Below are 13546 nucleotides of genomic sequence, written 5' to 3' on the forward strand. Positions count from 1 at the left end.
CATCTTCCACAGAGAATAGTAACGCCCACCTTAACAGAAAACTTTTTCTTTGGGAGGTAAGGATATGTAATAGCCCTAAAGATGGCCAGTATTCTGAATCAAGCTTTAATTGCGGCATCACAGGTTCAAATTCAGTAGACTGCTACTGAAAATTGTTCTCCTGTCATGCCTGGTTAATACTGTATATGAAGTAATACTCTATGCTACTAACACTGGCTAATACTGTATATTGGTGGTAAAGGTGAGTTTGAGGTACACAATCCCAAAATCACTCGATGTCCAAGGATCCTGCACAAATCTAGAAAAACCAAGCCCTGTATATTTTGTCATGGATCATACCATCCCAGGAAATAGTCTGTTAGATGTTCTGACAGTGATGCTACAGGGTTCCCTTTCTCCTGTGCAAGGCCTTCCCCTAAGGTAGCCAGGTCTGAAAGATGTAACCACTGGTGAGAGGGCAGAAAAGTGAGGTTCCCACGATGTGCATGTTGCACGGTGCCATTTAATACAGTCTTTGGTTGCACAAGCACACTTGCAGACTCTTACAGGACTCCTGCCTCCTTCGGCACACTGTCAAGGGGGCTTAATTCATGCACACAGATATTTTATTTCACCTTCACTGTTTAATGCTGAAGGCCGCCTCCTGCCTTATCCATTGCACGTTACTTAAACCCTGTTCTGATGACAGAACTAATTTCCTCAAGAGATTTCCTCCAGTGCTCAGTACTGTAACAGATGAATGCATCACAACTATTTATTATTAATTTTCACAGCGCTTGTCTGCAGGGAGGAAGTAATTTCACCCCCATTTTATGGATGGAGTGTTACCAGACAAAATGGAGATGAAGTCAAAAGTAACAACCACTGTTGGCTGTCCAAGTCCGAGCTGCCTACAACCAAATTTTGAAACCTCCAAGAACACTATGTGTTAAAAGCGCAGCAGCCAGTGACCTCAGCTTAGGCTGGATGGATGTTCGGCTGTGCAGAGGAGGAGGAAACACGTGCAGTGAGACTCAGAGAGGTGGTGGAGTCTCCTTCTTTGGAGACATTCAAAACCCACCTGGACGCCTTCCTGTGCAACCTGCTGTAGGTGAACCTGCTCTGGCAGGGGGGTTGGACTAGATGATCTCCAGAGGTCCCTTCCAACCCTGCCATTCTGTGATTCCTCCAGAGGACATGAATGGTGCTTCTTTCCTGGAAGCAGCTGATTAGGATGAGGGGGAGGAGGTTGCACAGCTTGAAGAGTATGTCAAGGCAGAGTGTGAGGGTCACCAGAGAGACCCCAGAGCCCGCAGCTCATGCTGAGATGGAGAAGTTGCTGAGTTATGCCACAGAAGCACTGGAAAGAAAACCTGGTAGGGAGCAGAGGGGAGGCTGCAGAGTTTGCTGCAACTCAGTTACTGAATTCACTGCAAATATAACTGGAATGAAGGTCCGATTCCATGCTGCAAGAACATGGCAGGAGGATTTGTCTACAAGCACTTTCTATTTCTGTACTGGATTCCTCACTTTGAGTTTACTGAAAATATACTAGCCTATGTTCTAACACAGTCTGGCTTTTGAGTTGAAAAGCCATTTGATCCATTTTGAGAAGTCCATTTTAGGGAATGGCATAGACAAAGCTCACGTCCCTTCGTTTTCCTCCTCGTTCTGTGATGCACGCTGTACACTAATGGATAACAGCACAGTGCTTACAGTGGTTTGATGAACTTTGTCTTTGGAGAGGACATGAGGCAAATGCGGTTTCCAGAAGCAAGATGAGACTATGATGGACCAGCTGTCTGTCCTGGTATGGCAAATTCTGTGAGGACCCCCCAGGAATTTCAGTCATGCTCTGCCCAATAGTCAGCTGAAAGCATTGTTCAGACTGGTTTTTTTTTGCTTAGCAATGGAAGTTGATAACTTAATTTCAGCGGGATAAAAAAAAAGCACAGTCCTCCTTCTCCATTGTAAAAGCCGCATGAACTAAAAAAAAAAAACCAAAAGCAGCAGTGGGAATGGTTGCTTATTCTTTTGACATTTCAGTTTTGATATAAATTTATATTGATTTAATGAAAGATAATGATATCTTGCTAGATGAGATCTTACCACAAAACTCAGCTAATCGGTCTTCCGTGGGAAATGGGAAGGCACTGCTGTGGATTACATCTACTGGTGTATGCAGTTCAGTGGTGTGAGGACTAACAAGGCTTACATTACTTAGCAAGCAAATTATATTTTCATGGAATTCATGTCACTGCTCCTCTTTAATTTTCTTCTAAGCCGAAAAGCTCATGTTTTACACACATTTGTACAGGAAGTGTCTATCATTAAAGGACTAACAAGAAGAATGATATGGGGATAAAGTAACATGCTTACAAAAGTGCTGTAGCTGTGATGACCTTTTTTTGCTTTTTCAGTTTAAGAGAAACAAATGCCAGTCTAGACACAAGCACTACAGACATTTAACAGACAACAGCCGGGAATGCGGTGACCATTTGCTGGCACATGACCATAACTGAGAACTTCTGAAAAAATATCAAGACCCAGTTCATTTTTTAAAATATTTTCCAATATAAGTGAAAATAGCTTTTCCTTGAGGGACACAGCACACTTCGGTTTGAAATCTGAGTGTCGGAAATTTGCTTTAATTTGTATCTTACCATCAACATTAACCCACCGATTAAGTAATTGTTATCACGTCACTTTATATCTCACAGCATAGTTTTTGCCTTGGTGACTTGTATAAACTAAGCTTTGCAGGAGTGAAAATAGTTCACTGTTTCGCATTTTGGATACCCACTTTGCATTGTGGATGCTCATTTGATGCGAATTGGTCTAGAAAGTAGGAAGGTTAAAATAAACATGATTCAAGGGGAAAAGTGTTCATGGGAAAAGACCACAAATGCTTGAACATGTGCTTGACAGTTTATCAATCCTTTTGTCAACAAAATGAGCTTCTATGGGAATTCAAAACTTGTCTTTATTGTTGGGCACCTTAGGTTACTTAGCTGCTAATTAAGATACTACTTAAAATGTGTTTTCCTCAGTCGGTGTGTACACAGCCAACAAGTGTATTCCAGGTTTGGACCAAGAATAAATATTTGCGGTTTGAAGAAAACATAGGGGAGCGTTCGTGTCAACTTTTATAAACATGTGAAGTGACTGTAGATAATCCAGCATTATTTATTTTGACGTAAAGAGTCTTATGCTGATATAAGCATCCTCGATGCAAAATTACTTGTTACTAATTTTGTAAACACAATTTCATAAACATATTGCTGGGGACAGTTAAATCAGAAGAATATTAGTCTTAATCTTAGAACCAATATCATCTACCTGAGGGTGAAGACCAAGAGACTTCGACATAAGAAATTGCAAGATAATTTGTACAGACTATTTTCATGATAAACACTATTTAGCAGATGATTTTCTATATTCCACAGCCATTTTAAAGATTCTTCTTTAATACACTTTTCTAGGTTTACATGTTCTTATCAGTGTAGACACTCCGTCCTTTCTTGAATGACGACATATACTTGACCTCACCACAGTCTCACAGCAATGAATTCCACAGGCTAAATATATATATTTTTTTAAAGCCTTCCCCTTCATTGTTTTGGAATTCCCCTATTTTCAGTTTTCTTGAAATCTTGCATTCTAAGACAACTACACAGATACTAATATTTTTCCTTTTTACAGCACTCATTGTTTTAAATAGTTCTATCATCTTCATTTTTATTCACTTCCTTTGTAAAATAAACACATCTAATATTTTCTTCCTCTCTTCAAATGGAAGTTTTACATTCCTTTGCTATTTTTCAGTCCATCTCTGAGCATGCTGCATGTTTGGTTTATATTTTGGGGAGTGGAACAATGAAAATTGGACAGAGAATTGTAAGAGTAAAAAGAAACTATCTCCATAAAGCCATTGTAATATTTTCTGTATTAGTTTTCATCCCATTCTTTAGCCATCCAAAGATTTTTATTTATTAATTTGTTGCCTTTCCAGCCCCTGGTGTACACAGAGCAGGAGTTTCATCTAACTCTTCATGGGAAAATCATGATATTTTCCTGGAATGGACACAGTTAATATATAACTTAATAAGACATTGTACCAGATGCGTACTGCTTCTTCCAACATATAGCAGATACATGTTGCATATTTTAAGTTTTCTGCATAATTTGTTGGAAAGACTGTCTTACCTCATCTCTCTTGTGTACGCCAATACGCATGTAAATTTGATCATAAATACTTGTATGCATAGGCAAACAGAGAACTCATGCATATCCCATGCTTATGGGAGCAATTAAATGTCTCTCTCGGGCTGTAGGTGGCCATTTTGAACATGGGCTTTTTGAAGACTTGCAAAATAATTCATTACTAGGATTCTTAGTTAAAATCTCCTCCTTGAGGGCTGAATGGGACAAGAATCCTGTTGCCTTTGGGACAGCGAGCTGTTTTCCATTCTGTTAATTTAAAATGTCTGCTACCTGGGTCGTAGCCTGAGGTTGCAGCTTGCAACTCGGAAAATGTCCTTTTTCCTTTCCTTGAAGAAACATGCAGGCATCCCTGCATACTCCAGATGGATAGAAACCTGTTCTGCTGGTTAACGCTTGCAGGCCTGATCCTTGGACCTGTGCCACTTGAGACCAGTCAGCTAAGGAGTTTGCCTTTTGATTTTACTTTTCAACCCAGTCCTTTGGATTTCTACTAAGTGAAAAAAGAAAAAAATATGACAACCCTGCAGAGAGGTTGCTTGTCTGTCTCCTTGAACTGTGTTAGGTAAAGAGGGAAACAGTCACACTTCTCCAACACTTCCCTTAGAGGCATCGTCAGTGCCAGATGGTCACAACCAACAGGCTCTTCTCCAGCAGGCTCTTCACTCTGCAGCCCTCTCCTAAGGCAGAAGGTGGCATATCTTCCTTCTCGGCTTGGGCAGAGACTCAATATTAGAAAGCTTTTGATATGCTCTGGGCCCAAAACTTGGAATTATTCTATTCAAGTGAGAAGTCTTTTATCCTGGTGAACTACACAGGCTCTGAGGTAAACTCAAGAGGCAATGTTTGTAGGATCAGCGATGCCAAAATTAATCTCCTGAGAAGGAAGAGCGATAGCAAAATCTAACTCAGCTGGACACCTCAGATGCGTAGAAGATCATCTCACTTTTGAAACTAATGTCTGATTTTTATCATACAGTCACAGCATTTTTCATCAAGAGAAAGGAACCCCTTGAAGGAGCTGTTTAGTTTGTGCTATTCATAAAACTACTTTGGGTACCAGCATATCCAGCTTACCAGTTGAACTTTAAAGTCAGAAGGCACTAAAACCTATACTTCATTGTGACGCTGTTTCCTCCTTTCCAGCTTCTGAAACCACCCGCAAAATAAACCCACACGTGTCATTCTGCTGGGCTAGTCCTCACTCCAGGAGCGCAGTCTGCCCGCATCTGAGGCAAGGGGCAGAAATGGACACATCTAATTTAGGAGGACAGAGAACATTTTCTTCTCTTGTCATGAAACATTAATTTTACAAAATATTTTATTATTAATATTGAAAATGTCTGGTTGGAAATTTGTTTGCATCAGCATGCTGCCCTCTGCTTATTATTCCTTCATGGTAGAAAGGTACTTCTCAACGTTATCTGCACAAAAAGCTTTTAGGTTTGATTTCTTTAGGTTTGATTTTTTTTTCCCCCCTTAACTGCTGAACAGTGCAAATAACCTGTAGATCTCTGCTGAGATAAGGAGCAGCAAAGGGAATTTTTGCTCAAGGCCACTGTGTTCAAACAGACTTGGGCAGCTCCTACTAAACCATGTAATCAAGATTCAGCAAATGACCTTGCCCTCCCTCTCCTTTCGAGCCCCCAAGTAAGCGCGTGTTAGACTGTGGGTATTGAAAGTTAATTAGGCTGCAGCTAGAATAAGTCACGTGTAAGATCATGGATGAAGCACAGATGGCTGAGGAGGATCAGAGACAGCTTTCCTGTTAAAGATATGGAGCTGGCAACGAAGTTCAGCCAGGACCTAGACAAAGAGGGGGAGAGCCCTGATTCCCACAAATTAGGCTGATGGGCTTAGTCATGAAACTGCATGAAACTGCTCATTTTCAGCACCGCGTTAGCCGTAAAGACTACTCCAATATCCGCACGCCCTGTGCTGTATGCTGCTGCGGTCGGGCCGTCCCTGGACTTCCCCAGATGGTGAAATATGACACTTGCACAATGTACAGATTTAATACGATTTACTATGTTGCACTGGGGGAAAGTACTGGGTTGGCCAGATGACTAATTGTGAACTATCTGGCATTCAGCAGCTGGAACTGCAGAATCAGTGACAGTCCTTTTTAGCTCTTTGAACTAGGCTGAATCTGGGTATTTACTTAATACTGATTTCCTTTGATTAAAAATTTCCTTGAGCTATCACAGACGTCCTTCCCATCTTTCTGTCCTCATCTTAACTTGAACAGGCTATGTACCAAAAATGAAAGCAACAGTTGAAATCCACGAAGGACTAGTATTGCAAAAGTCTGGGCGCAAAATAAAAGTATAAACTCCTAATTATTCACAGTTTGTTTCCTTCTTAGTAGTGAGACTGTCTTTCATACCTGCAACATGAACCACTGCTTTGTTCTGTGGCATTCAGGCTAATAGATAGTCCATCTATGGGGTTTTAGTAGTCAAAACCAGTCTGGAATACTCTCCTTGATGTGGCTGTATTTATTCCAAAAAAGAAAAAAAACCAACCTTTGAATATGTGTTAAAAAGCATTAAAAAAACAATAGATTTGCTTTCCTCTCTTTAGGGTACAATCTCAGCTCCATGTTCGGAGGAGATCTGCAATCAGATTCCATGACAGCAGAGTTCAGCCCCAAAAGAAAAGAGCAGGAGCTTGTGAAAACCTGCTAAGAGTTACCTTGGTACAAAGCTTAAGCAAAACAAAGAACAAGATCTTAAACATTCATGTAAAATACCAATAGTAATATCAGCATACAGATGTAATTTTTTTGAAACGTGCAATTATGATTTATGACCGATAAATTCTTACGCTTGCCCTATCTGCTGTTTCTAAAAGTAAAGCAAGGTTAACACAGCTGATAACTCTGAAGACAAAGAGCCAATCTGTCAACTGAATTTAAAAGTATGACAAAGCAGAGGTATCATATTAAAACAATTAGAAGATCCACTGCGCTCAATTATAAAGAATGTCTTTTTATCTGAGCTCATGATCGGAGAGTATTGTTGTAGTTATCTGTGCAATCACACAGCAAGCTATATATCCTAATGGGCTTTATAGCTAATGAAGAATGACACAAAACGCAAATCTCTTATTAATCTGGATTAACCAGAGAAAACAAACTTGTTTTAAACCTAGTCTTATAAACAGAAGGCCTAATCCTGAGCCTGCTTATATCGGGGTGTTAAACTAAATACAGTAGAAATGCTGTGTTTGTTCAGTGGTGGAGAACAAAGCGGGAGGCAGCCCGTTCCCAGGGAGGCAGCCCTGCACACCGCCGGCGAGGGGGTTGCTCTTTGCAGCAAAATATGGGTCACGGGATCACACACGCAATTAATAAGCCAAAATCAACACAGGCAGGGAACATTAGGCTCATTTGTTTAATTATTCACTACAGGCAAAGTCTGTTGTTCATATGATTTCAGAATCTGGGCAGCACTGTTTTGCCCTGGATCGGTCCCCGTTCGGATCTGCCTCTAGACCAAACAAGGGAGTTTCTGATCCAAGCAATGGCCACATCTAAGCACTTTGGATAAAGTAGTATTTAGCTTTTGTCTAGGAGTTACGAACTGTCTGCAAGGTATAATGGCTTAAATTGACACATGCCAAAAGATCACTAAACTTTCAACAGCTGTATTATGTATCAAAAAGCAATTTTATATATAACATTCATGAGGAAAACAATAACAGACTAAATCAGATTCTTTCAAACACTCAGGAACTTGGCGAGAATCTTGATTATTGTTTTTTGAAGAACCTTTATGTCATTAAAATATGCCATTTCAGTTACACGGAAACATTTCAGGCAGACGCGTCAGTGTTAACAGCAGTTTAAATGGAATATTTTATCACATCTCATCTGAAGCTTTTGGAAAGATAAAGATGATTTTTTTGATCATCAGAATTTGTGTGGCTGGAGAGAATTTGGTTCTGTCACATTGTTCCAAAGTCTTGCACCCAGCCCACTATGAGCAGAAATAGATGCCCAGACTTCAAAACCTGTCAGGAAAGTGAACAGTGATCCGTAAGCCATCCCTACAGGGTGGTAATTATTTTGCAAAAAGGGAAACTAAGGTGTCGTTTATCTTTTGACCACGAAACACCGACTGATAAGAAATTAACACTGAATTTTACCATTGGTTTATTTTCTAAAGGAAAGGTGAAATCAGCTAGTGTCCTTCGCGTATTAACAGTGGGAACTGGCCACCGAACTGACTCGACACTTGTATGAGGAGGAGAGAACTGATGGAGGATGTCAGGCATCAGCTTTTGTGCAACACTGAAGAAAATAACAATTACCTAGATAAAACGGTTTCTAATTCAAATATACAGTAGGCAGAATTAAAAGGAAATACTCCATACTATGTTCCTGTGAACATATTCAGGCACTTAGCCCACGTCTGGATGTTCAGGAGTCCTGACCTCTCTCAGCTGGTCATGGATTTCAGTGTTTAAGTAGCTGAGTAGGAGCTTGCAGGCTCAGCACTTCTGTACATCAGGCCACCTGTTGAAGTGCCTAAATATAGTCCTCCAAGCTTAACCTAAGGCTTTGACAACCTTGGCTATGACAAACTGCTACTGCACCTCCAGCAGTTATTCAAAAAGCAGTTCAAGGATCCTGTGGGTCAGGAAATTAGCAGCAAGACGAGCCCAGCTCTCTCTGGGCAGAAAGGCAAAGCTGAACGCATTACCAAAATAATATAATGAGATTGGGCAAATAGCTGAAGCGTGAGCAACCACCGTGTTATCACTTAGAGCTAAAGCTGATGCCCAGCTGAAGCTTGACACTAAAGGGCTAATGCAAACTGAGCTGTACTCACTTCTTTTAGTGACTGAATCGTGTTTAGGCAACCAAAGGATATAAATCTAACTGCAGTACGTAGCTCAAACATGGAAACTTGTAGAGGTTCTCCAATATTGGATACCTCTTTTTTTCTCTCCTTGTACACACTGATTTGTTTTGTGAATCTGCCAAAGTGAACAGAAAACAAATTTTAGTCGTTAAAATAAATCAGGTAGTCTCTTTGCTGGAAAACTCTAAAGATGTGATTATTGTGCACAGGGATGTTTGCATGAGACCATTTGTTTTGTAAACAAGATCATCGCAGCAACATAGGTAGATAGATCTGTGTATGCAGCTGTAGTGTTATTGAGGAGACTCACACTAGTGTAGTTATTTCACTTCTTATACTGAAATGACCACTTAAATCTTAAAAAAACCCACATTTTTATATTGACAGATCTGCAGAGACATTACAGATGTCTACATTTGTGTGTATATTATGTAAACAGCACTGCTACTGTTTGTGTGAACACAGCCCTCGGATTAGCAATTTCCACAAGATCACCAGGCAGCATCTTGTCAATAGATTAGCTCACCTCATTTGCTGAGTAAGAGATAAAACAAAGATCTGGGTTCTCAGCACACTCAGTAAGCATAAACAAAAATACTGCTGTAGTGCAATCATTTCTCAATTGAAAAACTAATACTATTTTGCCATCCTGAAGGATGCTAGAGGACTGTCGAGGAACACGCAACAGAGCACCGTGGAAGAATGTGGTATTATAAAAGGACAAGCCAGTGCAGTTGCTGCAATCCATGCGCTGCTCTGCTGGGCAGCTTCAGTGGGGGGACTTGGTCATAAACCACAAGTTTTGGAGAACACCTTTAGCTGCTCTTGATTAAACAAACACTGACAGCACAAGTACTGAGATGTCTGAGATTTCCAGTGAGATCTTTGAACCTTGTTTATGGCTAGCTGGCCCCCAACAGCAACCACCTGACAGTCGACAATGCCCCCCCCCCGGTGACTGCCGAATGCTCTGGTCACTTCGTCTCAGGCAGCTGGGGAAGCACAACCTCCAGCCAGGACACCAAACACTACCGCTGGCATCAAGCACTAGCTGCCATGGCATGCGTTTGCATCCAGCTATGTGTCCCGCATGCATCTCTACCACGTTACTTCTTCAGACTGGTTGCAGACCAGTTGTACAATAGCTTTGTTTTTATACCCTGGAGATCCTTATAGCTGGAGAAAGTACTCCTCAGAGACACTTTGCACTCACAGACAGATGCCAGACTGTTACACAAATAACTTCTTTGCTACCAACTTTCTAATGCTAATGTTTTTCAATGAACCTTACGCTTAAGCAGAAAAGATGAGGATCATGCAGAGTCCGCCAGCAGGACTTTTTCTGTTGCCTGATGGGTTGCAATATGCATGGAATAGAGGTTTTAGTCCTATTTTACCTCCAGTTAATTGATTACCAATTAACTTGAGTTAACCAAATTCAGCCGTAAGTGCTGGTCTAGACATGCCACAAATGTTTGTTCCAGGACATTCTGAAGAAAACCCACAAGTATTTGAGTCCTGGAAGAAAAAAGTGCGTGGAATATCCAGGCTAGCATTTGCAATTGTGCTATTAGGTCAAGTTAGCATTGCAATTAATTACTGTGGGGTAGAGGGTACTAAAAATGCTGGCACTGACACTACCTAATAAATTTGGCATTCCAGATTGCCACAGCCAGAAAATTAATTCTTCCATGTCACTCGGAGCTCGTCAGTAGATATGTGAGAATTCACTGATCTCAGGGTATAAGGTTATAATAAATAAGTAAATGTTTTGGGTAAAATAAACTTAGCTACACAAATATTAACAACTTTCTTGTTTGTAATTTCTACGTGTTACTTAAAATACTAACAATGTATTTACATTACATCTTTGCTTAGGTATGTTAATTAACTGAAGCTTAACAGTCATAAACCACCAGGAATGTAATGAAGAAAACTAGTATTTGCTTTACTACCTTTTTCCATACTTTAAAATATTGATGTAAGCTCAGTTTTTACATTCTTATACTTTTCTGGTCTTTTAAGTCTCCCCTCTTTGTCTCCTTAAATCTTTGTTCTCCATGGGTGGGAACAAGCAGCTCCACATCTCAACCTGTTCCAATTAATATGAAAAACATTATCATATGTTCTGACTGACATCTTCCAGAAATAAGTGTTATGATCAAATGATAAGCCCATTCCTGCCCCATGCACAGCACATTTATGTTCTTAGTTGCAGGCTCCCACAGCTCCGCTGCCAGCCAAGTGGGATATCTCATGGTATTTGCAGTTTGCACCTAACATTTTATCCCCTGCCTTTCCACACGCAAACCTCTCAGCATCCTTATGTTATGTGAAAAAGCAGTGGCAGATGTCTGGCCTTTGGCTCTGCCACAGATCTCATGGAGGAGGAGGAATTAGCATTATGCTGCTATCTGAAGAATGGGCCTTTCAGAGAGTCCTCTTTGAGTACAGGGCACAAAGCAGCCCAGCAGCAGCCACAGCTCAGGGGTGCAATATCTCCCCTCTACAATCCCACACAGTGCTCAGATGGTAGGATGCGACCACACAAAACTCACACTCAGAGTGTGTGAGCCAATGGGTTTGGAAGAGGAGACTACTGAAGAACTCACCTTGCATCCAGGCTGACCTGCAATAGACTAACTCACACATAGAGATCCCACTTGCAGTACTAGCTTCCAGTACTCACTTCTGTCTTTCTCCTAGAGATGGGACAAACTCTCCCAGAAAACCCTTGTACCCCCAACCCCACACATAAGTCAGATGTGTAAAGAAAGAGATTACAGCATGTACAAAGACAATGGGATTCATCAGGTAGTGGTAAGAGCAAGGTTACTCCATGGGGAAAAAACAAGCTGGGAGCCATGGATGACCACAACACAGACAAGGGTCTCACCAATGAGGAACAACCCTTGAGTAGGGAAGGGCAGAGGACAGGATAACCACAGGTTTTACCAGCCCCACACTAAAAAGTGAAATAAAAATTCAAGTCCAAGACTAACCCAGGAAAGCCAACAGCAATTTGGAAAGACCAAGAAGCAGCACCAGGAAGAGACACACCCACAGTTTAAAAAAAAAAAAAAAAAAACCACAAAAAACCAACCAACCAACCAAAAAAAAAAACAAAACAGAAATCATCCACCCACCTCCACCCACGACCTTAAATAGAGCCCCCAATCCATGGGCAGGGCCAGTGGGGGCAGCTGAGCATGGTCAGGGTCATCAAAGCCTATTAGTGCCCTCAGGGCCCTCCCACCTGGGAGTGTCCCCTCCTTATAAAAGTCTGGGGTTGGAAGAAGGCTTGCTGTTAGGTGCTTTGGGAAAGGGTGTAGGATGTCTCTTTGGGCTGAAGTGTACTGGTCTGCTGAGTAGCCCTACTGGCTGATGAGGTAACAGAGATTATTCATGATATAATTTAAAGTAATAATTTTGTTGTATTTAGTGCTCTGGCTGTTTCTGACCAAGGTTTTGGGGGGTGTGAACTGGACTGGTGATAAAAGAGATTTGGGTAATAAGGCCTCAGTAGGGAAATACAGAAAAAAACTAGATGAATTTGCAGGGGTTGTGGGTGCTCAAGGCAGTTGGTTACTGGATTGATGTGGTCAACAGTGGGGAAAGGCCTCAGGTAACAGGGGAAGTTTGGTAGGAAGGTGAATAGTCAGGCTGTGTTCTCTAAAAAGTTAAGCCTGACTGCCTTTGGTGGGAGCTGGCTGGGAGTGTGTGCCTGCTTGTCTCTCACGGATACTTCTGGCTTTATTTGTGAGTAGAGTATGAAACTGGTGGAATTGGGCAAGCAGGCTGTAGGGATGTGGGAAGGGGCTGGATTACTTTATAGTGGTGGAAACTGAAATTAGCAAAGGAAATTAGCCTGTGCCATGAGTACACAGATGTTACTGCTGCAGGCAAAACTCTGACTGTTGAGGGGAGGCAACCCAGCTATTGTGGAGAACGTTGGTGTGATGCTAAAGGTCTTGTTACAGGATTTTGTTCACTCTGTAAATGAAACAGAAATGAAGTAGAAACTAGTTTGCCTGCTGGTTTCACAGAATCACGGAAGAGGTTGGAAGGGATCCCTGGGGGTCATCTTGTCAAACCCCCTTCCTCAAGCAGGGCCACCTAGAGCTGGTTGTCCAGGGCCATGTCCAGATGACTTTTGAATATCTCAAATAAGGAACACAGTTTGGGGTTGGTGCAATGAGGACAGGTGGGCTTACACTTGAAGGAGACCCCTGAGCTCTTTCCAAAATTTGGCTTTGGCTCAGGCCTCTTCAATCCTTTCTGATGGGGCAATTAGTGCCAATTAGGACAATTGGGGCACTGGCAAGATTCTGGGCTTCCTCAGAGTAAACTGATGGTTATGAAGGAAAGGTAAATGGTATGTTTCTGTAAATTCAGGGAGATAGCTCCCTTGTATTTTCTTATTATTGGTGTCTCACTAGGATAGGAAATTTAAGCATGTTAGTGACTTTGTCTTAATT

The sequence above is a fragment of the Rissa tridactyla genome, chromosome 2 (assembly GCF_028500815.1).
Source record: "Rissa tridactyla isolate bRisTri1 chromosome 2, bRisTri1.patW.cur.20221130, whole genome shotgun sequence".
NCBI lineage: Eukaryota > Metazoa > Chordata > Aves > Charadriiformes > Laridae > Rissa > Rissa tridactyla.